The following is a 26,049-nucleotide window of genomic DNA, read 5'->3' as shown; positions in this document are numbered from 1 at the left end:
ACTTATGGAGGAGTTGCATTATTGATAACGAAAAGATGGCGAAATGTATCTCGGTTGAAAAGTTTTTCCTCTAATCTAGTATGGGTGCGATTATCTTTAGGTATTAAATCGTTTATCTTTTGCTCAGTGTATTTACCGCCAGAAACTAGCACCTTTAGTGATGAAGATACCTGGGAGATATTAAAAAATGATATGGATCGTTTTTCAGAACAGTTTCTGAACGATTATTTTATTTTTCTAGGGGATTTTAACGGATATACAGGTGAGGATGAAAGAGCCTGTGAGGAGGATTTGGATCTCGAACTAGAAAAAATGAATGGAGTTTAAATGATTGAGCCGTCGGTTGTACCATGAGTAAAATGCGATGTATTTAAAATACCAAAGTTCCTTCTTTTTAAAGATAATTCCGACTTCCTCTAATTAAGTTAAATCTAGTTTCTAAAATGAAAAGTCCTCAATCAGCAAAGAGAAAAAGTGCAGTCACCCCCAGACACAGAACGGCGCTATCCAAGCTTTAGATTTCGCTAAGAGAGTGAGTAATAAAAAATATGCTACGTACAATATTTCTAAGGAAATTTAAACTATAAGAGCCGTGTCAACGCTTGAATCAGCAGAAATAATTAAAAAAAATTATTGGACGAAGGGTACACATCCTTGGTCCACTCGAGCCAATGGTGAGCCAGTTCTTACAGCGCAGGACTGAAGGGCTACGTTTGATAGTGAGGTAAAAATGCTTTTTAATAGATTCGTAATGTAGAATCAGTTCCGCTTAGCCAGAATTTTTGGCGTACGTTCCTTGCAATTCTTTCATGTTGTATCTCGGTCACCGTTATTGTCATTTGGGGTGACCCACTGCTGTTCACCTAAATATGTAAGTTTCAATAAATCTATTGCCCTTGTTATCTGTGTTTATTTCATTTTATATGTCTGGATTTAGCCTAATAAAAGGTAATTAGTTCGCAAAATCTCCAAGGTAACGTTCCCAGAGGAATCTGATCTCCAAATAGCTCAAGAAGAAGAGGTCACGTTTGCGTGGCTGTACGTTTTATTTTCAGTCAATAATTGAAGGTGATACACGCTTTGTTGGCATAATCTTAAGCACTATAAGCGGTGCTTTCGGAGAAATCACAAGGTGTAAGTTCACGACCTTTGGGCATAATATCGCCTTTGACGCGGTCAGTATTCAGTACCACATTTAGTATAGCCAGCCAAATTTTTCATCGCCACAAATACTAAAAATTTTTCATCGCTACAAATGGCACAGTAAGAAATTGGAGGAATACTTGCGGACTAATTACGCTATAAACCTTATAATTTCAATTCAATTATTAGAAAGATACAGACATATAAGTAAAGTGATTAGGCCTATAACCGCTAAGCTACGACAGTAAACCCTTTAGAATATCTCATAGGAGATATTAGCCTCCCCCAAAATAGGTTAAGTGAAAAAATAAATTTATTTTGAGTTGATTCAATGCTTGTATACATATATACTATATTTTTATTTTCTTTAAGTTTTAACTGGTGGAAGTTGGGAAAACTGGGTCGAGTTGACTAAATAAAAATTGTATATTGAAACAGAAATGGCTTTGTCAAAAGAGGACGGTAAATGGACTTCGCTTTTAGCGGCGCTCGAATTAGCAAAACTTCGAGCAGCTTTGCTTGAACTTTGGCTATTAGAAATAAATTTGTATCCCCTCAAAGAGTTGGGTACAATAGAAAAAATGGAGAAAAGGCTCAGTGAAGAATTGTAAAACGAAAAAAAAAAAAAATAGTGTCCAGTTTTTAAAAAGTAGAACCACGTTCATAATTAGTAATTTTTTTAGTGTTAGTAATAAATGCAATGTTGTAGAGCCGTATATTACTAAATAAGAAAATATTTGTACCATGAATTGAAGGAATTAAACTAAAGACAATATGTAAGAAAAACAAAATCTAGCTGGACCGATGAAACTTTGGTAGAAACAGAAGAATTTTAGGCATAATAGTAGCAAATGGGGTCCTAATTCAGCCTTACTACAGGTACAGGCTATAAACTTGTTGTTCAAGGATAACACTGCTACAATTTAGCAAAGGAAGCACATAAATTGTGGTCCGAACAATTATAGGTTCGAAGCAGCCATTTCCGAGTGTTTAAGGAGTAAAGATGCTTCGAAAATATAGCATTTTACGACGTAATAAGCAATAGAATTACCTTTGTTAAAGCTAACAAATACTAGGTTAGTTATGTAGTTTCACAAGCAAAGGGAAGGAAAAGATATATAATTATATAATTAAATCGCTTGAGGAAAAGGATGAAAAAAACGAGAAAAGTAACAATAAGTAATAAAACAAAAGTGGAAGCTTAGCAAAAGTCGCCGAAGGAAGCAAAAAAAAAAAGAGTTGTTACCCAGCTGTGACTGGAACTCTACATAAGGCGAGAAATTCGGCGAAAGAAACCGTTAATCACAGAAAATGGAGGCATGGGGATAGGTCTTAAAAGGGTCTCCTTTACCTACACAGACGACCTTCATCTGAATAATGGTGTTAGAAAAAATTCAAATTCTGAATTAGCTCCGCAAAATGAGTCACAAGAAAGTTCAAATTTGAATTTTAAACCATGGCTGCTTTAGAGCCATGTAGATGTAAAATAAGCCAGTGTTCATGCTTGTTTACAAAGAATATAAGCCCATATTAGGACAAACAGAGAAGGCAATGCATCCTTTTGGGATAGCTGATATTGATAATTCTGGTCCACTCTTACAGTTACTCAATGAAGAATCATCCTCAAGTCTAGTCTGATTATAAATCAGTAGAGTTTAGTCGAATATCAGATAGATTTTATATCATACAAATACAATCTGATAGTAGAAATCAAATAGAGTGAAGCCAATAGTTCCTTTTATTCCTATTAGCCAACAAATAGATTGTGCCTAGAAGGCCAACAGAAACCTTATCACGGAAACAATTACACAGGGCGTTAATAGGTGACACGTAACTTTTAAATAAGTGCATTTAAACTAACTAAATTAAACATATTTATAATCAGCATTAAAAGGCATTTATCTTTATACTTATATTGAAAAAAATATAATTTGGGGGTATAAGTTAAAAAAAAAAAAAAAATTGGATAACAGTATAATTATGTGCTGATAGATTAATTATCTATGTACTAATTAATCGAAAAATAAAATGAAAAATTTAATTGTATAGCGATTATTAACTAAGCTTTAAAGTTATATCTCAATCAGTCATAGAGGTATATAATGACCAGAATTAAGCTCGGAAGTCCTAACTCTACTTTCATAACCTATCTAATGCTAATATATTTACTCTGTTTTACGCCTACAAATCAGTTTTATTTGGACAATGCCACAAAATGATTACATAATAAGAAATAACCTAAGTAAAAATTAAAGTGCCTTTGAAAAAAAAAATATATATAATAATAACAAAGCAGTATACAAAAGAATTTTGCAAAAAATGGGTACAATTAACGATAAATTAATTCTAGAAACAAACAATAAGATGAGGCTTAAGAATATCATCATAATCCTCGTTGTTCACGCAGTAGCCCAAGATATTGTAAAACATGGAGTAATATTCAAGCATGAAAATTCACTGCTAGTTAGCCATGACGCATGGAAAATTTGTATGAAATTTGACCCCAAACCCTTCGTGACCTAATTTCAACAAGTAACAAGACTAGAAAGAAACACGAATGAACTCAAAGAATCGACCAATTTTTTGTGTAACATACTACTGGCCGTATGTTTCGTATTCACGACTTCCCTGACTATAAGAACCCTATTGACTGTAATTACGGAAAAATCCTGAGACTAAGAAGACGAAAACCAAGAGAAGAACACGGGGAAACGGCTGAAATGCGGGGGTTAAACCCGGAGCCCCATGAGAACGTCTAAGCCAGGAAATAGGAAATAAATTAGAAAACGAGTGGGTATTGAGGTCTCCGCTCGTCCTTGTTATGTCTTTTTCCCTCATTGTAGTATCGTTTACGTACAACCGTGTGGCTACGACGCTGCAACATGCGTTTCTTAAACAGCACGGACGTGCGTGAACAATGCAGGCATGAAATAATTTGTAAAATTATACCTCAGAATTAACCATGTAGCATAAACTCTGTTTAAATGATTATTTTAAATCTAATGTAAAATTAACTAAGTGTTGAAAGAAGTTAAAATAAAGTGTATGTAGTAGTGTATATTAGAAAGTATAATAAGAGACCACACTTAAAGTTGAAGAATTAATATTTTATAACGTCGATTAGGCTATAACAACTTAAAAGAAACTTCTAAGTATTGAATTTTCCAATGGGAATCATGTCGTTTTGTTATAACCCAATTAATGCATGACTTATTTGTACTATGAGTATTTACTTCAAAGAACGTGTGATTCTGCCTCGTTATTTTATTACAGGAAGCAGATTGACACATTGGATATAGAGCATTACAATGAGTTGCCCAGTACAGATATAGCCTAGCAGCATCTATTTTCATCATACCTCAACCAACGAAGAGCACTCAGCACGGACTCCAGGCAATTTTCATCCCATCTAAGTTCACGAAAACAACAGTTACCTTTGATCGTTTCTTCTTCGACCAGGAACAATACTACGTATCACGTAACACTATATTTGAATCTTAGTATCCAGTGCATTATCGAACTATATAATCACATAAATTCGGAGAACCCCATTGATCATAGTCATTATGGACCCCAGAATCATTTGACAGAATAGTGATAATATTTGAAGTTAAACGATGTTTAACGATCTTTAAAATTAAATGACATTTAAAGATTTTTGAAAAATTTTGAAGTTGAAGTTAAAGACAATTTGAAGTTTAATTCTGAGAACCCCATCGATCAGTGCAAGATATAAATACAGAAATATCCCCCTTGATAAATATTATGGACCCCAGAATCATTTGACTGTATAGTGATGATATTTGAAGTTAAATGATATTTAACGATATTTGAAGTTAAATGATATTTAAAGATATTTGAAGATATTTGAAGTTGAAGTTAAAGACAATTTGAAGTTTAATTCTGAGAACCCCATCGATCATTACAAAATATAAATACAGAAATATCGCCCTTGATAATCATTATGGACCCCAGAATCATTTGACTGTATAGTGATGATATTTGAAGTTAAATGATATTTAAAGATATTTGAAATTAAATGATATTTGAAGATATTTGAAGATATTTGAAGTTGAAATTAAAGACAATATGTTGAAGGAGTCACCATAGTTTGATGTCAACCCGTTCCGAATCCGAACTTTAATTCCCCCGTGATTAACCTAGGAATCACCGCAAAGGTTAATCAACGCAAGCCATGAGCTAACAATTTTATAAAAGGCACAAATGAACAATTTTACGCGAGAATACATTATCTATGTGCCCCAAAATATCCTAAAAATGATACGCTGAGAAGAAGAATAAACGCACTTCCAGTGTTCGACCCCTTAATGATAAGGCACCCTATGAACTATCAAAAAAAGGCAGGTGAGAATGAACCCTGATAGCATATGCAAACACCTGTAGTGGGAAGCATCATTTCCCAGTTGACAATTAGAGAAAACTTGTCGTGTGAACACAATCAGGCTCGAACTGTTCCATGAAGAAACCATAACGTAAATGCTTCTAAATTTTTGCCAAGACAAAAAGAGTGAAGGACAATAATTTACAACAGAAGGATTGAGTCACTAAAGACTCGAAGGTGACGAAATAGATGTGAATTTACATATGTTACTTCTTAATAACTTTGATAACTCAAAAATCCCAATATCCTATCATTAACGTTGCTTAACAAATATCTCCAGGGAAAGTGTTTTAAAATTACTAGTGAACAGGGTCAGTAAAATATTGTATGTTTTAAATCGTGTTTGTATATAGTTTTATATGTTCAGATAGTTATATGTAGCGTTGTCGAGCTATTCATTTAATGTAGCTTATATAGAAAGTAGTGTGCTATATAGACAGCAAAAAAAAGCCTTGTAAAATGTGAATTCAAAAAAAAACTTATGTAAAGGTAGAATAGCCCCAACCTTGTTGGAAACTTAAAAGTAATCAGTGTTAGATGTAAAAAAAAAAATCTTTAGTATAGTAGCTAGCCTATAAACATGAATAATCTTAGTCCGGTAGATGAGTTTCAGATAGGGATGTAGAATAAAATTAAAAAAGTAACAGAGAAAATTTTTAGCACTCCTGATTAACCCAGAACATAAATATAAAACAATTATGTAGATGAAATAGTTAATAAACAGTGAACATTCTAAAAGCCCAAGGCAAGCTGTTATTGATGACTGGACGTCATTAATCGATGGGAAGGGTGATATTTATCATTAGTAAAATGCGATGTATTTAAAATACCAATGTTTCTTCTTTTTAAAGATAATTCCAACTTCCTCCAATTAAGTTAAATCTAGTTTCAAAAATGAAAAGTCCTCAATCAGCAAAGAGAAAAAGTGCAGTCACCCCCAGACAAAGAATGGCACTATCCAAGCTTTAGATTTCGCTAAGTGAGTAATAAAAAATATGCTACGTACAATATTTCTAAGGAGGTTTAAACTATAAGAGCCGTGTGAACGTTTGAATCAGCAGAAATAATTAAAACAATTCATTGGACGAAGGGTACACATCCTTGGTCCACTCGGGCCAATGGTGAGCCAGTTCTTACAGCGCAGGACTGAAGAGCTACGTTTGATAGTGGGGTAAAAATAATTTTTAATAGATTCGTAATGTAGAATCAGGACCGCTTAGACAGAATTTTTGGCGTACGGTCCTTGCAATTCTTTCATGTTGTATCTCGGTCACTATTATTGTCATTTGAAGTGACCCACTGCTGTTCACCTAAATATGTAAGTTTCAATAAATCTATTGCTTTTTATATGTGTTTATTTCATTTTATATGTCTGAATTTAGCTTAATAACAGGTAATTAGTTCGAAAAATCTCGAAGGTAAAGCTTCCGGGGACCAAGATTTTCAGATAGCTTAACAAAAAGAGGTCACATTCACAAGGCTGTACGTTTTATTTTCACTCAATAACTGAAGGTAACGCACACCTTTTTGGCATAATCTTCAGCGCTATAAGCGGCGCTATCGGAGAAATTACAAGCTGTAAGATCACAACCTTTGGGCATAATATCGCCTTTGACGCGGTCAGTATTTAGTACCACATTTAGTATAGCAAGCAAAATTTTTCATTGCCACAAATACTAAAAATTTTTCATCGCTACACGGTTATGAGGAGGACGAGTAAGGATGGTCATCGGAAGAAGAATAACTGGGGTAAAAAATTATTGGATTTTTGTGGTAAGCAGAATTTGGTTATTTTGAATAGGGGGGGGCAGGGAGGGATAAAGGAGTGGGGGATTTTGCATGTTTTTCGGGTAAACCAAGTGTTATAGATTATGGGGTTGTTAGTCTAGGGCTTCTTTCTTGTTATTTGGATCTTGAGGTGATGGCGCTGGCTGGGTCGGATCATGTGCCTATTAAGGTTGAATTAGGAGGGAGAGGAGGGCTGAGAGCCAGAAAAAAAATTGGGGTTAAGGGAAAGATGGGTAATGAGATTGAATGGAGGGAAGGTTTAAGGTTTGATAATGATAGTGAGGAGAAGTTGAAAAAGCTACTAGTTGAAGATAGAGCGCTGGACTCATTTATTCAGAAGAGTGAGGATATGGCAAGGGAAGGGAATATAGCAGGTTCTGTTGATTTTTTGTCGGGGGTTTTGTATAAGATAGGAACTAAGGTGGCACGTAGGAGAAAAAATGGTAGGAGTACTGGTTTAATGAGTTTTTTTTTTATAAGGAATGTGAGGAAAAGAAGAAGAAGGTTTTGGTAGCTTTTGGATCGCTTAAGGCTAGTAGTACAGTTGATCTGGAAAAAAATTTGCAGGTTTTTAGGGACAAACAAAGGGGATATAAAAGGCTACTTAAGTTGACAAAGAGTCGTTTTGAAGAGGAAGAGAGCCAAAAAATAAGGGAGTAATTTAGCGTGAATGATACAACGGAGTTCTGAAAGTTAATTAGGAAATCAACAGAAAATAGAAGGTTGACTGATTCAGTCCCTCAGGCCGATACCTGGCCAGAATACCTAGAACAAAATACAAAGAGATATACACCGAAGAGGACGAAGAGAAAGCTGATGAGGAGATGGATATTTCACCAAAAGTGGCAATTTCTCCACAATTGACCTACAAATTGTGTCTTTAAATTTGTTGAACAAAATTTACATAAATAAAATTGATAGTCTCTGTACAGACCACTTTGCTATAGTTTGCTCCCTAAATGAACCTGCTGAAACTTTATCTCATACATCCAAATATATCAACACTAAAGCAAATTGGTCTATTTTCCAAAATAAGCTAAATGATGAAATTACAAGTTTTACCCAAAGTTCATGCATTTCTAACACAACAGTTGACACACATGCTGAAGCATTGACATCTTTACTAATAAATACAGCTAATCATGCTATCCCCAAGACAACACCTAAGAAAACATTCCCTAAACAAATTCCTAAAGTATGGTGGACAAATGAGTGCCTAAATAAATGGAGGATAAAAAAGGCAGCTAGGACAAAATTCATACAAAAACCATCACCTACTACATATTTAAAAAAATTACAAGCAGAATCTAATTTAAAAAGGACTATAATAGATGCTAAATATAAATACTAGAATAATTTTGCAAATAATCTCTCCAGAGAAACAAATGAGCCAATTATACATAAAGTCATAAGCCACATATGTGGGAAAAAGACTTCTCCCAACCCACTCCTGTATGAACTTATACATAATAATACCCATTATGACAATGATAATGAAAAGGCTAACCTATTTGCAACTCTTTTTGTTAATAGGCTAACATCAAATAATCAAAGCAAACTGTCCACAATTCCCATGAACCCAAGTTACCAACCACGCCCAGGATCCGAGTACATAGCTAATCCATTATCAATCCAGGAATTAAATAATGCAATACATCATATTAGGTCCAAAACTAGCAGTAGCTATGACAATATACACCCTACATGGATAAAGCATCTCACACCTTCATACAAACAAGAACTGCTAAATTGTTATAATCACGCTTGGGTATCTTCTAGGTTCCCCAATATATGGAAATGTTCGTCCCTCCTACCAATCCTAAAGAAAAATAAACCAAAAGACAACCCTGAGTCTTATAGGTCCATAATGATTACACCTGGGATGGAGAAAATAATGGAGAAAATGATTTATCACAGACTCCTCTGGTTTGTTGAGAATAATAATATGATCCCACATACTCAAGCTGGACTCAGGAAATACCACTTCTCAACAGATGCTTTCATTTTGCTAACAAATGCAGTAAATGAATCTTTCTCAAAAAAAAATGTCCTAGTGGCAGCTTTCCTAGATTTTGAAGAAGCTTATGACAATTTGAACCACCAAATCCTTTTAAATAAACTTGCAAACCTTGGCGTACCTCCTAAGCTAGTATCCTTTATTAAATCCTTCATAGAAGTGCGAAGTTTCATTGTTTGTGTTGGTTCAGCCTCTTCACCCCAAAAGACAATATCCAAAGGCCTACCTCAGGGAGCAGTCCTCAGTTGCCTCCTTTTTGCCCTATATCTCTGGGACATGAACCTACCCCACACGAATCTACAATATGCTGATGATCTGGTGCTATGGTCATCTGGCAACACCTTTCAGATAGCACAGTCAAATCTGCAAAAGTCACTTTTCCAGTTTGAAAAATTCTCTCAACATTCAGATTTACCCATTGCACCCACCAAGTCAAAAATAATCCAATTTCACCGGAAGCAGAAACCATGTTAATGCAAAACTAACTCTAAATAAAACAACTATTCCAGAAGATAATAATATTAATTACCTAGGTCTCATGCTTGACCTAAAACTTAATTTCCACCTCCACATTTCAAACACAATAAAAAAATGTTATAGAAAAGCAAATATACTAAAAAGACTTCTTTCCACACCCTGGGGTTGTAAGGAGAAAACCTTACTCCAGTTTTATAAATCACAAATAAGACCCCATATTGACTATGGGCTCATTGTCTATGGTGCATGTGCAAAGACCCAGATGCAAAAAATTGAAACAACACAAAATGATATAATACGTCTCATATTTGGTCTTAGGAAACCCACAAGCACCAAGTTTCTGCTTATGGAGAGTGGATTAACAACAATAAGGGAGAGACGTAGCTTTCTCTTGATAAAACATCTTACAAAAATTGAATCAAATAGCTCACACACATTACATAATTGGTTAAGAAATCCAGCCATGTATAGAGGTATTGCAGATGAGTATGCCAATATTCAAAAGAAGTTCCCTGTACCAGCAAATTCTATTGCACCTACTTTCCCCCAATCCCCTCCATGGAATTGGTCATTTCCCATAATAAATACTGAATTTTCAAAATGGAATAAAGATTTAACCCCCATTGCTTTTGTCCAGAAAAAATTTGCAGAACTTAATACAATTACCTATAAAAATCACTTCCAAATATTTGTTGATGGGTAAAAAATGGATGAGAAGGTTGTAAGTGGTGTTTTCCTTCCTCACCTGAAAATTGCAATGGGAGAGAGATTATTTAATAATTTATCTATAATGTCTGCTGAGTTAAATGCCATAATTATGGTATTAGAACACTTTAAGAAAAACCAACCTTTGTTTACAAATTCAAATAATTTTATCATCTATTCCAACTCTCTATCAAGCCTTGAATTGCTGGCCTCAGCTCCTCAATATAAGTTGGACATTGACACTTATCATTGTCTCAGTATTATTGATAATCTTGCTTCAAGTGGCATAAAAACTTACTTTCAGTACATTCCTAGCCACTCTGGCATAAGTGGTAATCATCAGGTTGATGAAATAGCAAAAAATGCTATAAATATTGACCAGCCAAGTGGGAGACCAATCCCAATTAGAGATATTTACCGATGGAGGCTATCAGATATTAATTTTAATAAGATTAATCCTATCCTTTCCCCCTTTCCCAATAAGTATCTCTAAAATTTATCATAGAAGTTATTCTTACACAAATGGACTAAAGTTCTTTACCTTCGCTCATAAGTTTTCTAATTCAAGTGGTTCCACTCCCCTGTCCCCTTTTTGCAGACATTTTAATATGAATAATGAAACAATTTACCACTGCCAATTCGAATTTAATATAATGATGTCTGCACAACATACCTTGCTTTCTAAACTGTTAAAATACTTAAAACACCACAAAATCACACTATCAGCCAAGAGCCTAGCCAACTATACCTGCACACAGAGCATAGAAATCGACATCTATCATCTTATATTTGAACTCCTTGAGTTGAAAGATCTGCTGAAAGATATCTGAATATATATAATAAATATGAGGCAATCAAGCCAGTAGCTCTGTAGCCCACAGAGTGAAGCAAAAGGAAAAGGGCTAAATAGTTTTACTGAAAAGCCCGCCTGCTGTTAAATAGAAGAAGAAGATAGTTTAGAAGAGACAGCCGATAGTGAGTTGAATTCAGAGGACGCTAAACTACTGGAGCCGGTTCGGCAGGAGGAAATATGACACGCCTTGAAAAGCATGAGAGGGAACTTAGCACCGGGCATCGACGGAGTAACAACTAAGCTGTTGAAATGGTCAAGAGCATGGATACTGCCAGTGCTTGTATTGATATTATCGGCAATTCTAAGTACACCTCTATGGCTGCAAAATTGGCAGATATCAATTATGATCCCATTATTTAAGAAAGGAGAAAGTAACCTGCACAAGAACTACAGGGGGATAAATTTAGGAAGTTCTATCAGTAAGTTATTTTGTAGAGTGCTATCTAATAGGATGGATAAATGGTTGCAATATAAAGGTAGATTAATTAAATGTCACGCAGGGTTTAGGGAAAACTATAGTACAATCGATCAAAAATTTTGTTTACAGGTTTTAGTTAGTAAATATACGAGGTATACGGAAAATAGGCTATATACGGCGTTTTTTGACATTAGGGGAGCATTTGATGAAGTTTCAAGGAGTATGTTGAGAGGGGTGTTAGTGAAATTGGGATTGCCAATTAGGTTAGTAGAAGTTATAATGAAAATGTATGAGGTGGTTAACGTAGTTGTGAAGGTAGGTAATTCTTATTCTAGGCCAGTTTTAAGTAAGGTAGGCCTTAAACAGGGATTCACTCTATCACTGCGTTTGATTTCTCTTTCTATTAATGATAATTAATAGATCTCTTTCTATTGATTTCTCTTTTTATTAATGATATTGAGGTGTATTTTAGAAATAGAAATGTCCCTATGTTAACATTAATGTCGCTGGAGCTGCTTTGTTTATTATTTGCAGATGACATAGTATTGCTTCCGAAATCGGCTCCGGATTTGCAATAGATGTTAAAGATTTTGGATAGTTATCTGGGGAGTAAAAAATTTGTTTTAAATATTGACAAATCAGTTATATTAGTTTTTGGAAAAGAAGAAAGGGAAAAGAACAAGTTTTATTTTAAAGGGAAAGAGATGAAAGCAGTCAAGCATTTTATATATTTGGGATGCAAGTTTACAAGTTCAGGGTGGTGGAGTGATCAGGTGCAAATAGCGTGTTGGAAGGATGAGAAGGCTTCATGGGCGTTGTTGAAGAGTCCCCTTAGGCATCTAGGACCGGCATCTATCTGCATGTTAGCGAGTTGGAAGGATCAGAAGACTTCATGGGCGTTATTGAAGAGTCCCCTTAGGCATCTAGGGCCGGCAGATATTAAGCTACAGAAGAGAATTTTTTAGACAAAGGTAGGCCCAGTATTGAGTTACGGTGGCGAAGTTTGGGGGTTTGAAAAAGGGGGAAAAATAGAGAGAATTTATTTAGGACATTTCAAGAGACTTTTAGGGCTAAGCGGGAAAATTAATAGTCTGGTGTTAAAGGGTGATCTAGGATTGTTTTCATTGAGGGTAAAAAGATTGGTTAGAATGATACGATACTGGGAAAAGGTGGTTGGCTTACAGAATAATAGGTTAGTAAATGTAGCTTATCTGGAGGTATTGCAAGATAGAAGGAAAAGTTTATGGGCTTCCCAGGTGAAATCAATCTTAATAGTTGTGTGTTATCAGGTGTTTGGAATGAAGGGAAGGGGATAGGACTGGAAATAGGAAATGTAGCAAAATTGGTAAAGGGTGTGCCGGAAGATCAGGAGATTCAGAAATGGCAGTGTGAAGTCGCAGCCTCGGTGTCCCTCGGCAATTACCGGCAATGGAAGACCAGCCTGAAGTAATAGCCCATCGCCCTATGTTCAGTGTTGCCAAACTTTGAAGAAAACATCCCTCGCCGATCGCCCATTCTTTCAAATTGATTACAGTGTTGCCAAATTTTGTCTCCTATAACCTAAAGAACTATTAAAAATACTTTAACACAATTGACTCACAGCAGAGAAGATTCTAAGGGGTTAGATACTACTTCTTGGGACTAAACTACATCTGCTTGAATAGCTGTTCAGCTTAAAGCCAATTTTTCGCTGATTTATAACATATATGTCTTACCTCGTCTGAAAGTGTTGAATTCAGTTTAGTTCTAAAATAAAGTTTTTTTAAGATATTAAAAATCCTTATCTTAAAAAAAAGCGGCCGATGGCCTTGCTTTGGCTTATTATGTCCTATACAGTGTTTTATGAAGTAAAAAACAATTTACCATAACATTACCATAACATTTAGTATTTCTTTCATTGCTACAACTCTTTGTGACTTTTTTATTTAACCAAGGCGATTTTCTTATCGCCCTAGTCTTAAAATTCCAGCCATAAGGTCAAAGAATGAGAAAAAGGCTCCTATTCTTCTCAAAACGTGTAGTGCTATCATCAGCCGGATGAGATGTTTCAAATGAGCTGTCACTCGCCACAAATCGGAGCACAATCACAATTGACTCACAGCAGAGGAGATTCTAAGGGGTCAGACACTACTTTTTGGGACTAAACCTTATCTGCTTGACTAGTAGCTCATTTTAAAGGCCATTTTTCTCTGATTCATAATATATACGTCTTACTGCGTTTAAAAGTCTTGAATTCAATTTAGTTTCCAAATAAAGTTTTTTTAAGAAATTTAAAATCCTTGTCTTACAAAAAAGCAGGCGATGGCGTTGCTTTGCATTGCTTTGGTTTATTATGTCCTATACAGTGTTTTTATGAAACGAAAAACAATTTACCATACCATTACCATAACATTCAATATTTCCTTCAATGCTACAACTCTTTGTGACTTTTTCATTTAACCAGGGCGATTTTCTTATCGCCCTTGTCTTCAAATTCCAGCCATAAGGTCAAAGAATGAGAAAAGTGCTGCTATTCTTCTCAAAACGTGGAGTGCTATCATCAGACAGATGAGACGTTTCAAATGAGCTGTCACTCGCCACAAATCGGAGCACAATCACAATTGACTCACAGCAGAGGGGATTCTAAGGGGTCACACACTACTTTTTGGGACTAAACCTTATCTGCTTGACTAATAGCTCATTTTAAAGCCCATTTGTCGCTGATTCATAATATATACGTCTTGCCGCATTTAAAATTCTTGAATTCAATTTAGTTCCCAAATCAATTTTTTTTAAGGAATTCAAAATCCTTGTCTTACAAAAAAGCGGGCAATGGCCTTGCTTTGGCTTATTATGTCCTATACAGTGTTTTTATGAAGTGAAAAACAATTCACCATAACATTTAGTATTTCATTCATTGCTACAACTCTTTGTGACTTTTTTATTTAACCAGGGCGATTTTCTTATCACCCTAGTCTTAAAATTCTAGCCATAAGGTCAAAGAATGAGGAAAAGGTTCCTGTTCTTCTCAAAACGTGGAGTGCTATCATCAGACGGAAGAGAAGTTATAAATGAGCTTTCACTCACCAGAAATCGGAGCACAGTCGCAATTAACTCACAGTAGAGGAGATTTTAAGGGGTCAGACACTATTTTTTGGGACTTAACCTTATCTCCTTTACTAGTAGCTCATTTTAATGGCAATTTTTCTCTGATTCATAATATATACGTCTTACCGTGTTTAAGAGTCTTGAATTCAATTTTGTTCCCAAATAAAGTTTTTTTTATGAAATTTAAAATCTTTGTCTTACAAAAAAGCGGGCGATGGCTTTGCTTTGGCTTATTATGTCCTATAGTGTTTTATGAAGCGAAAAACAATAGGCCGTAGATTTACAATAACATTCAATATTTTCTTCATTGCTACAACTCTGTGACTTTTTCATTTAACCAGGGCGATTTTTTTATCGCCCTAGTCTTAAAATTCCAGCCATAAGGTCGAAGAATAAGAAAAAGGTTCCTATTCTTCTCAAAACGGGTAGTGCTATCATCAAACAGATGAGACGTTTCAAATGAGATGTCACTCGCCACAAATCGGAGCAAAATCACAATTGGCTCACAGTAGAGGAGATTCTAAGGGGTCAGACACTAATTTTTGGGACTAAACCATATCTGCTTGACTAGTAGCTCATTTTAAAGCTCATTTTTCTCTGATTCATAATATATACGTCTTACTGCGTTTAAAAGTCTTGAATTCAATTTAGTTCCCAAATAAGGTTTTTCTAAGAAATTCAAAATCCTTGTCTTACAAAAAAGTGGGCGATGGCCATGCTTTGCCTTGCTTTGGCTTGTTATGTCCTATACAGTGTTTTTATGAAGTGAAAAACAATAGGCCTTAGATAATGTGAGATTAATCGTATAGGAGAAAATGGCGCTCAAATGGGAAAGCGCTCAAATGGGATACACCCAGGAAGGGGTAGCTTTTCTCCTATACGATTAATCTCACATTATCTAAGGCCTATTGTTTTTCACTTCATAAAAACACTGTATAGGACATAACAAGCCAAAGCAAGGCAAAGCATGGCCATCGCCCACTTTTTTGTAAGACAAGGATTTTGAATTTCTTAAAAAAAAAACTTTATTTGGGAAATAAATTGAATTCAAGACTTTTAAACGCAGTAAGGGGTGTATCCCATTTGAGCGCTTTCCCATTTGAGCGCCATGGCGCGCAAATGGGAATTTCCTATTTGCGCGCCGTATTTTAATTAGTTCAGTTGTGTCCCATTTGAGCGTTCAGTTGTGCCCATGAGTGAAGGACATCATCTGAGGTAATTATTGAACACCCCTTCCTTATCCCCGTCTCCCCCTCAAGGTCATAGAAATTTTGGAGGGTACTCATTCGATCCTGAATCAGTGTTACATAACAATTTTCTTTCACTAAGTTGTTTTTTTTTCAAAACGCGTTTATTAACTTTTGGTTACTTTGGGCTGTGGTTCGCTTTTTACTATGTTGCAGCTAGCGCTGCAACCATGACTCCTGTTTTTGTTATTGCGATTTTTCAGCCGTAATGTGAGATTAATCGTATAGGAGAAAAGCTACCCCTTCCTTATCCCCGTCTCCCCCTCAAGGTCATAGAAATTTTGGAGGGTACTCATTCGATCCTGAATCAGTGTTACATAACAATTTTCTTTCACTAAGTTATTATTTTTTTCAAAACGCGTTTATTAACTTTTGGTTACTTTGGGCTTTGGTTCGCTTTTTACTATGTTGCAGCTACCGCTGCAACCATGACTCCTGTTTTTGTTATTGCGATTTTTCAGCCGTAATGTGAGATTAATCGTATAGGAGGAAAACTGCCCCTTCCTTATCCCCATCTCCACCTCAAGGTCACAGAAACTTTGGAGGGTGCTCATTCGATCAGAAAATGAGAGTCCTTTTATTATAAGTGGAACGCGACTGGAGACCAACCAGACGCAGGGAGTATTTTTGGTGAGGGGAAGAGGGTAAACGCCGGTTCCTATCCATTTTGTACTTTCTTTTTGATTGCTCGATTTTACATCTGCTCAATTTTGCGTCTTTTAAGAAATTATCAGTTGACAAATTTCCCAAAACCCAAAATCTGCTTGTGTTTCCTACAAGTGTCAAATTTCATAATTGTAAATAGATATGATAGCTGAATTGCCACGCCATAGAGCTATGACAATAATTATCAATTCCACAGGGACGAGGACAAGGAAGCCGCCAAGGTTGAACAAGGAAACGGCCTTTTGATAATAAATTTTGAATAATTTAAATTTTTAATAATTTAAGAACGGCCTTGTGAAGATTCGCTTGTTCCTAAGGCAAGACCTTTTTCAGTTGAAAAAAAAACAGCTTTATGAGAATTTGTCGTTTAGTCGAGATTTGACAATAATTGGAACCAAATCAAATTTTTTACATATTTCTCATTTATTGGTAGTGTTTCCTACCAAAATTTACCTGGCATTATTTTGGATATTCTCAATATTAATCTAAGCTATTGCTGAATGACTCGATAATCTACTGACAACATTATTCAACCTATTTATTTTCGACTTCTTGAAAATATAGACTCTTGACTAAAACGAACATATTGACTAAAACGAATCTACCATAACGACTTTGTGACTAACAGAAAGAACAACAACATGGAATGTGTTCTACCATATGCTGGACTGAAGAATTTGGGAAATTCATGCTACATCAACGTTGCTTTACATGTAAAATATTCATTTCATTAAAATATTAGCCGTTTTGGAAATTTACCCCCATTTCATTAGTCCCAGCCTTCCTAGTACAGAAATGTCACCCACGGTATGACAATAGTTCTATAGGAGACTTCAGGTAATTCTTCCCAAAATTTTGGAAGTGAAAATAAACTCAGCTTACAATACAATCTATCGTATCTACACTAAACATGATCTTTTTTTGAAATTTTAATTCATTTTTAAGTAATGAGTGTCTTTTCGATTTAGGGACAGGTTAAGTAACTCTCTAAGTCTGTAGGCACATTTCTGTCGAACTAGCAAAATTGTTCACTAGCATATCGATATGCAAACCTGTCCACTTAGTTAACCTTTTGTTTCGAAGCTACTCGCCTGGAGCTACTTTCTGAAGTGCTACTAAATTAAATTTTCTTTAAAAAAAGAATTAAATATATATTTTTCTTTTTTAATTTTTGTTTACCAAAAAAAATGGCTCTGTGTTTTAATTTTTTTCCACTCTAAGCTTATTTTTTCCTTCGATTCTTGTATCGCTTCATCGTTCAGCTCCTTAATAAGGCTTGAGTTGTTATCCCCCTACATCTAAAATTACTAGCTCAAGAAAACGAGTGGATATTTATATGTAGCAACAAAAAAGGAAAAAAGTAAAAAGCAATTGCCAAAAATGGATACTCTAAAAGAGTTCTGGAAGAAAAAAAGCAATAAAAAAAAATATAACTGGCCCCAAATATTATGACCCTTCTCCTAATCTATGTCTTCCACCGGAATACATCATACCTGCTGAAAAATTGAACAGAAGAAACATAAAATTAGCTAAAAAAGTACTTTCGAAAAATGAACAGTTGGACAACTTCCAAGACTTTAGCAGCGCGTATTCAAAGTATTGTTCGGGTCGCAGCGATTCAATTGTCTTAGGAAGAGTGTCAGTGGGGGGGGGGGAGGAAAAGAATTTGGCAAACATTTCAATAGGTGAACTGGCGTCAATAATAGGACAGGCTTGGCTAAGCGATCAGATTATGGAGACCTATAATAATTTATTATAAGCCAAAAAACAGGCCATACAGAACAGTTCTTAATTACACTCCACAAGAAAAATAACATAAATATCAAGTTTCACTCATTGATGTCAACGCTTCATTTACATATTTACATAACTGCCTGATTTTCCTTTTTACAGTCGTGTTCAGGATCCCCCGGCACACCAAGTTACCACCCTCAAAATTCTTTTCCCTTAATAGAGAAAGTTGCTGGCACTCGGTGAGAATATGGGCCACATCCTCATAACCTAGGTTACATCTGGGGAAAGAGTAATCCGCATCTGCATCTGGGGCCACCCTTTTTCTTTCAAATACTCTTTTTCTATTTTTGGTAAAATTCTACTTTAGTTACTTTTGGTTATCTTGGAAAAGGGTTGGGTTAGGAAAATGAAACTTTCAGGGATGGATGTACATGCTAAGGTTTGTCCCGGGAAGGTACTTTGAAGTACCTACCTCCACTCATCCCCCCTCTATATAATGATAAATTACTGCACATTGCTAGTTGTTTTAACTCATATTTCATCCTATATTACTATTAGTCCAGGCGCAAAGACCTAAAAATGTGACACCTCCATGACACATCTGTTTCACGCAATCTGACAGCGGTTTCTAGTCATATCAAACCCGCTGATTACAATTATACCCGGGAATAGGTACCTCTGAGGGGTGTTTGACCCTTAAAAATGACCTGAAATATTAAATAGTACTATCTAGTGAATTTCACTTGCAGCCCAATACGTTTCGGTCCTTTTAGCTGCAACTTAACGTAACTGAGCAAAAATGTAAGCAAGTTAGTGATAAAAAAAATAAATAAATAAATAAATAAAATTCAATAAACTGTCATAATTAGTTTATTGAGAAATCGTTTATAATCCTTATTGGATATAGATCATAAAATGAAAATATATTAATATATAATAAAATCAAAATTAGTTATCATCATCAGAATCCAACACACATGCACCTCCACAACTACATAGCAAGCTACAATTTTTTATTCCTTCACCGCCACAACTCCATATTCAGTCTTTCATCTTTTTCAGACTGTCTTTTCATGAAGAGCACCATGCACTTTTGATGGTACTTTGCCTCAAGTCTCACTAATGGAGCATCTTTACAGCTCATCCACAATTGAGGTTCCAAATCTTTCAGTCTTTCTACCTGCTTCTGAATATTATTCTGCCTTTCTAGAGTTGTTATCTGCTTTACATTCATTTTCTTTTTTTTGTGCTGCCTTTTAAGCTACAAAAAAGACAGCATGACTTGTATTCAAAGTTCCCTTTATGTGAGTTACTGTCTCTACGTAGTGTTTGCCTCCTTTTAGTTGACAAACACTGTGATTGAGTTTGGTTAGAAGACTGCTGATGACTTTTGCAGGAATAGAATTTCTGGCAGCATACTCTGTGCCAGAACAAGTCTGTTTTAGAAAAAGTTAGGCTTTGTAAAACTTTTTCTCAATGCCCTGTAGCCAAATGTACATGAACAGTTTGATGCCAAGAAGGAAATCACATGTTGAATGTCTGTAACTTTATGTAAAGGAGCACTTTGCGTTTCCTGACACAATAGGCATGATTCTGGTTTAAATACGGCATTCTTTGGACTGTGCATCAGCTTCAGGCTTTTTGAAGCAAGTTGATCCATTCTTCTGAAATAAATCTCATTTCAATACTACTGGAGTAGTTTAAATCTTATCCTGTTACATGAAATTGTAAGGTCACAATTTAAGAAGAGAGAAGAATGTAACAGAAAAAGATATTTTGTAATGCTAGATTCAAACATTCTTGCCATTTTTCGTGATACTAAGCCCCTTTTTTTACCATGTAGTGCCACTTGACAGAAATCAATTTTTGTTAAATAAAAGAAAAGATTTGAATAATGTTTTACAGATTTATGAAAAAAGCTCAAAACAGATATGATTATTATAATTGGATAGAGTATTGATTTTTGAATTTAATGGTATGTTTATTTCTTAGGCTGAGTTCCAACCCACCTACCAGGGTAAGTTATCACAGTAAGCTCACAACCTGCAGAATAACATGGTAACAAGTGACCATAAGGTGACACCACTCGATTAATCTTAATACAAACATCACAATAAAGAATTAAACAAGATTTCATCAGAATTTGCTGTTTTTGTGGAAGCAAATAAGTGAATTAAATACTTAATCTTGATATATTCAATCTTGTAACATGTATGCACTTGTATGCACTGTAACCCCAATACAATATTCTTGCTTTACAGTAAATCTCTGGTATTCCTAAGAAATTGCAAATATTAACCAGAGAAGTTAATATTATACTATGATTTTACAGCATTAACTTTGGTCAAAATATCAATTTCGTCTGAAATGTCTTAGCAACAACATTTTAGTAGCAAGTGACCTGTGTCCTAAAGTAATCAAACAGTGCATTAAGTGTATAACATCAACAGTAATTGTGTCCTAAAGACTTGTATTCAAAAATTTCTCCATGCATGTTGCTGTCTGCAAAGTATTTGCACTGTTTTAATTGACAAGCAATGTGATATAGTTTGGTCAGAAGACTCCTGGTAACTTTTGCAGGAATAGAATTTCTGGCAGCACACTCTGTGCTGGAACAGGCCTGTTTCAGAGAAATAGAGCTTTTTTTTAAATTTTTGCAATGTTCTGTAACAAAATATACAAGAGCAATTTGGTGATAAGAAGGAAATACACATGAAATGTATATGAATTTATGTAAAGGACCACTTTTAGTTTGCTGACACAATAGGCATAATTTTGGTTGAAATACTGTATGCTTTGGACAATGCATTAGCTTCAGGCTTGTTGAAGCTAGTTAATCCATCCTTTTGAAAGAACTCCAAAGTTAAAATACTGTTAGAGCAGAATAAATCTTTTGTCCCTTACCTGATATTGCAAGGATTTACTTTATAAAGAAGTTACTTTAGAAATAAAATTAAACAGAGAAATATACTATAAAATGCAACATTAGATTGTAATAATATAACTGTAGATTCAATTGGATCTACTTTTGATTACTAGTACATTTTAAATGGTTACTGTTATGTATAGTTAAAATAATTTAAGCTAATGAAAAGCCTCAAAAGAAATTTTAGACAAATCTAATGGTTAACAATCCACATTCTACGTGGTATAATAGAGATTCTATAGTGCACTGTTGAAACAGTGATTAGCAATCCAAATACTGATGGTCTTACTTTACTTCTTGTATGTGTGATGCTCCAAATTAAAATAGGAAAATGAAACTTTCAGGGATGGGTCTACAATCTAAAGTATGTCTTGGGAAGACATTTTGAAGTACCTACTTCCACTTCTTCTCCCAATGGAGGGTCCTGGCCTTTGATGACCTTTAAAAATATGTGTTTTACAAAAGTGAAACCTTGCTAAATAGATCTTCTGCTTAAAATGAAGTACAACAAAACTGTTTTCAGTTTCACAACTTTGTTCAGTCCCAATTTATAAGTTTTTAAAGATATTACAACAAATCTACAGAATTTTGAAAAAAAAACAACAGTGATAAGGCCTAGAAGTCTGTTAACATGAGAGTAAGTTCATGTACGGAAATAAAGCAATAAAAAAACTGTTAACTGAAAATGGAGGTAAAATGTTGTTTTGCCAAAATTTCAATAGGTACAGACCTGTCATGTAGGTAAAATTTAGAACACTAGAGAGAGGAGTAATGGAAGCAGGTACTTCAAAATACCTCCCCGGGACATTCTTTGTAGACCCATTCCTGAAAGGGTAAATATTTACCAAATCATATTATTGAGTTATGAATAAAGTGAATATACCACTTGATGCCTTTTTTTATGCTCTTTACAAGTATAATAATCATTTTTGTTGGTAATAAATTTTAGCACCTACCCTTATATATACCAATTCAGGGTATATATTTGGGTCAATATCTACAAAATCATATTATTGAGTTAGGACAAAAGTGAATACACCATTTGATGCCTTTTTTTTATGCAAATTACAAATATAATAAGCATTTCTATTGGAAATGAGTTTCAGCCCCCCCCCTATATAGGCCAATTCAGGGGTAGGTTAGGTTAGGTATAGCCTATATAGGGGGGGGGGGGCTGAAATTAATTTCCGATAGAAATGCTTATTATATTCGTAATCAGCAAAAAAAAAGGCATCGAATGGTGTATTCACTTTATTCCTAACTCAATAATATGATTTGGTAGATATTGACCTATATTTGCACATTAGGGGGGTGGGGGAAAGTTTATACTGACATCTCATGTACATTATAAATAAAATTTACCCCCACCCCCCTAATCTGCAAATATGTACCCTGAATTGTATAAACAGGGGGGGGAGGGTAAAATCGATTTCTGACAAAAATGATTATTATATTTGTAAAAAGCCTAAAAAAAGGCATGGAATGGTATATTCACTTAGGGGGTTTTTCCGCCATCCAATTGTTAGCTAACAATGTTAGCTAACAAAAATTTGTTTGGACGGCGGAAACAGAATTGTTAGCTAACAGAAATAGTTAGCTAACAATTCGCAGAAACATGATATTGGGGCAGGAAATTCAAAGAAAAATTCTGACCAAGATAGTGTTGCTGTGAGTTTATCTGAGCTTGATAATACCCAACTGATACCAAAGCTTTGAAATTCAATTAATAGAATATTTCAAAGCGTTCATTTCTTATAGAAAAAAAAAAAATATAACTATTAATGCAAGCAAGTGAAACAGACACAAAACATTTTATTATTTGGCAAAGTACATTGAATTTAGGCGAAAATTAAAATACCAGGGCTTAAGCTTTCCTAAATTAACTGTTTAGTGCATTTACATAAATTATCCCATGAATGGAGGAAGTGGATCAACCTAGTAAAAAATATAATTTTATTGCTTAAGTGAAATCTTTATATTTTCTATCATATCAAATTGCTATGACTACGTTAAAATCTCGTTTTTTTTATATTTTTTCAACGGAATAGTTTATTTTTTTTTTTCAATGAGATTACCAGAAAAGATATTTCTAATAAACTAAAACGGGAAAGGAAAAAAAATAGCAGTAGTCCTCGATTCTCTATCAATATTGTGAGCATAAAAGTACCCATCTTGCTTATTTTTGAATATTTTGCTTTAAATTCCCCAACAATTTCCTTCAACAAGCATTCGATTTGTTAGAGAAATCTTCTAACAATGTTAGCTAACAATTTTTAGTTGGACGGCGGAAAAACGATTGTTGGGAAAAATGTTAGCTAACATTTTTCTGTTGGACGGCGGAAAAACCCCTTTAATTTGAAACTCAATAATATGATTTGGTAAATATTGACCAAAAAAGGCACTAAAAGAGCATTTTGAGCCTTTCTTGATCCTTGATATAACTTCAAATTCTGTAGTCACAATAAAAATTGTGCTTTCAAAACTTAGACCCAAAGAAATCAATAAGCTAAACAGCCAAAACTAAGGTAGATAATTTCTGTCAAAATTTAAATTGCCTGTCTCTTAAAAAAAACTTCCCAAGGGTATAGTCTAGCCTATACTACACACTAAATTTATTCCTGATAATCTCATATTCCTACCTAAATGCTATTTGACAGGATAGAAAAAAAATCATCTATAATTCTGCCTATTGTTGGAAAGAAAAGAATTCCGAAAAGAAGAAGGACGGATAATGTCCTATTTAAGAAAAGAAATAGCCCCAGACTGATGTAACCTAGAGGGTTCTGAACCTGTTAATAGTTCCTTTAAATTCGATGGTTAAGGAGTAATCATACTTTTTTCTTTGGAATTCAATACTCTATTCAAATATAATGATTATTCCAAATACTAATTTTCTGTAACAACTAAAACTTTATTTGTTGACCATTATATCTCTTTATTCTTTAAATTGCACGCTTTGCATAATCCTTAAACAGATACCGTTACAAACTTGAAAAAACTGTAAACAAAACTCTCGAGATAGTTTTTTCCTAATCTTTCAGGTCATTTTTAAGGGTCAAGCACCCCTCGGAGGTACCTATTCCCGGGTATAATCGTAATCAGCGTGTTCGATATGACTAGAAACTGCTTTCAAATTGCGTGAAACAGATGTGTCATGACGACCTGAAAATAAGCATCTTTTTGTCTATTGGCTCCCGTACTATATCATAATTATAAATCACTGCTTACCTTACACAGCTTCTGCTTTTAACCTTGTTCATTAAAATATATTCCAAAATCCTATTTAAATCCTAAGCCATTTAATTTTCTACCCATGCTGACTTTCGTTATGGTATAATGAAACCAGGTTTGTTGTGATGTCACAACTTTGCTTATCAGAAACCCTTACCCTTAAGGGTAGCAGGCACATGCCAAACAACTCTGTGTTGATAAGACCATTTAAACTGTATTAATTAGGGAAAGGATTTGACAAGAGAGACCAGTAAAAATAACCTAATCGTTTTTTGAGGACAAATTATGTCATGGGAAGATGTTTTTGAAATCCCCCTTCCACCCGAACTCAAAATTTTCTAAAATTCTACTTTAGAAGCTTTTAAAACATTTCTAAAGTACTAAGAGATAGAGTGCTAAAACATCAGAATCGACTTCAGAGGACACGTTATATCACGGGAAGAGGTTTTTGAAATCCCCCTTCCCCCCAAACTCAAAAATTTCCAAAATTCTACTTTAGAAGCTTTTTTAAATATTTCTAAAGCACTAATAGATAGAGCGCTACAAACATCATAATCGACTTCATAGGAAAATTTATATCATGGGAAGAAGTTATTGAAATCCCCCTTTCCCCCAAACTAAAAATTTTCTAAAATTGTAATTTAGAAGCTTTTTTAAATATTTGTACAGCACTAAGACACAAAACATGCAGAAATTATTTGAAAAAAAACTACGTTTTCTAAAGAGTTAAAGAGGCCGAGTCACAAGTTCGAACCTTAAAACGTACAGGGGTTAGGAGGTACAGTTGGGGGGGTGCCCCCCCCCCCCCCCCAAACCCCCCGCTTTTGAAGCCTTTAAATAAAAAAAAAAGTTTTTAAACTGAAAGTAAGGAGCGACATTAAAACTTAAAATAAACAGAAATTATTCCGGATATGAAAGGGTCTTTCCCCTCCTCAATGCCTTGGTTTTTACGCTAAAGGTTGGATTTCTCACAACTCTACTTTTTCTAAACAATAAAAAAATTAAGCTTAAAGACCGAGGAGTTGAAGAGGGGACAGTCCCTTTCATATACGAAATAATTTCTGTTCGTTTTAAGTTTTAATGTCGCTCCTTACTTTCAGTTTAAAAAACTTTTTTATTTAAAGGCTGCAAAGGGGGGGGGTTTGGGGGGCGCCACCCCCCCAACTGTACCCCCTAACTCCTGTTCGTTTTAAGGTTCGAACTTGTGACTCAGCCTCTTTAAGTCTTTAGAAAACGTAGTTTTTTTCAAATAATTTCTGCACGTTTTATGTCTTAGCGCTTTACAAATATTTAAAAAAGCTTCTAAAGTAGAATTTTGGAAAATTTTGAGTTGGGAAGGGGGATTATAAAAACCT

General features: G+C 34.7%; 1 protein-coding gene across 2 annotated transcripts in view; it reads right to left on the bottom strand.

The window, feature by feature from the left end:
- LOC148956425 (homeobox protein extradenticle-like) overlaps positions 1 to 24,316 on the bottom strand; it is a 59,973-nt gene extending 35,657 nt beyond the window's left edge. For both annotated transcript variants that reach the window (XM_089108140.1, XM_089108157.1), the window contains exon 1: positions 24,298 to 24,316. The gene's annotated coding sequence lies outside the window, so the exon portion shown is untranslated. The remainder of the gene's footprint in view (positions 1 to 24,297) is intronic.
- Between the last annotated feature and the right edge of the window lie 1,733 nt (positions 24,317 to 26,049).

Source organism: Artemia sp. Qi Xiang Cuo, chromosome 1 (assembly GCF_049724085.1).
Source record: "Artemia sp. Qi Xiang Cuo chromosome 1, ASM4972408v1, whole genome shotgun sequence".
In the NCBI taxonomy this organism is placed as follows: Eukaryota; Metazoa; Arthropoda; class Branchiopoda; order Anostraca; family Artemiidae; genus Artemia; species Artemia sp. Qi Xiang Cuo.
Note: the sequence above shows the minus strand (reverse complement) of the source record. Positions and strands in the feature narration are given on the sequence as shown.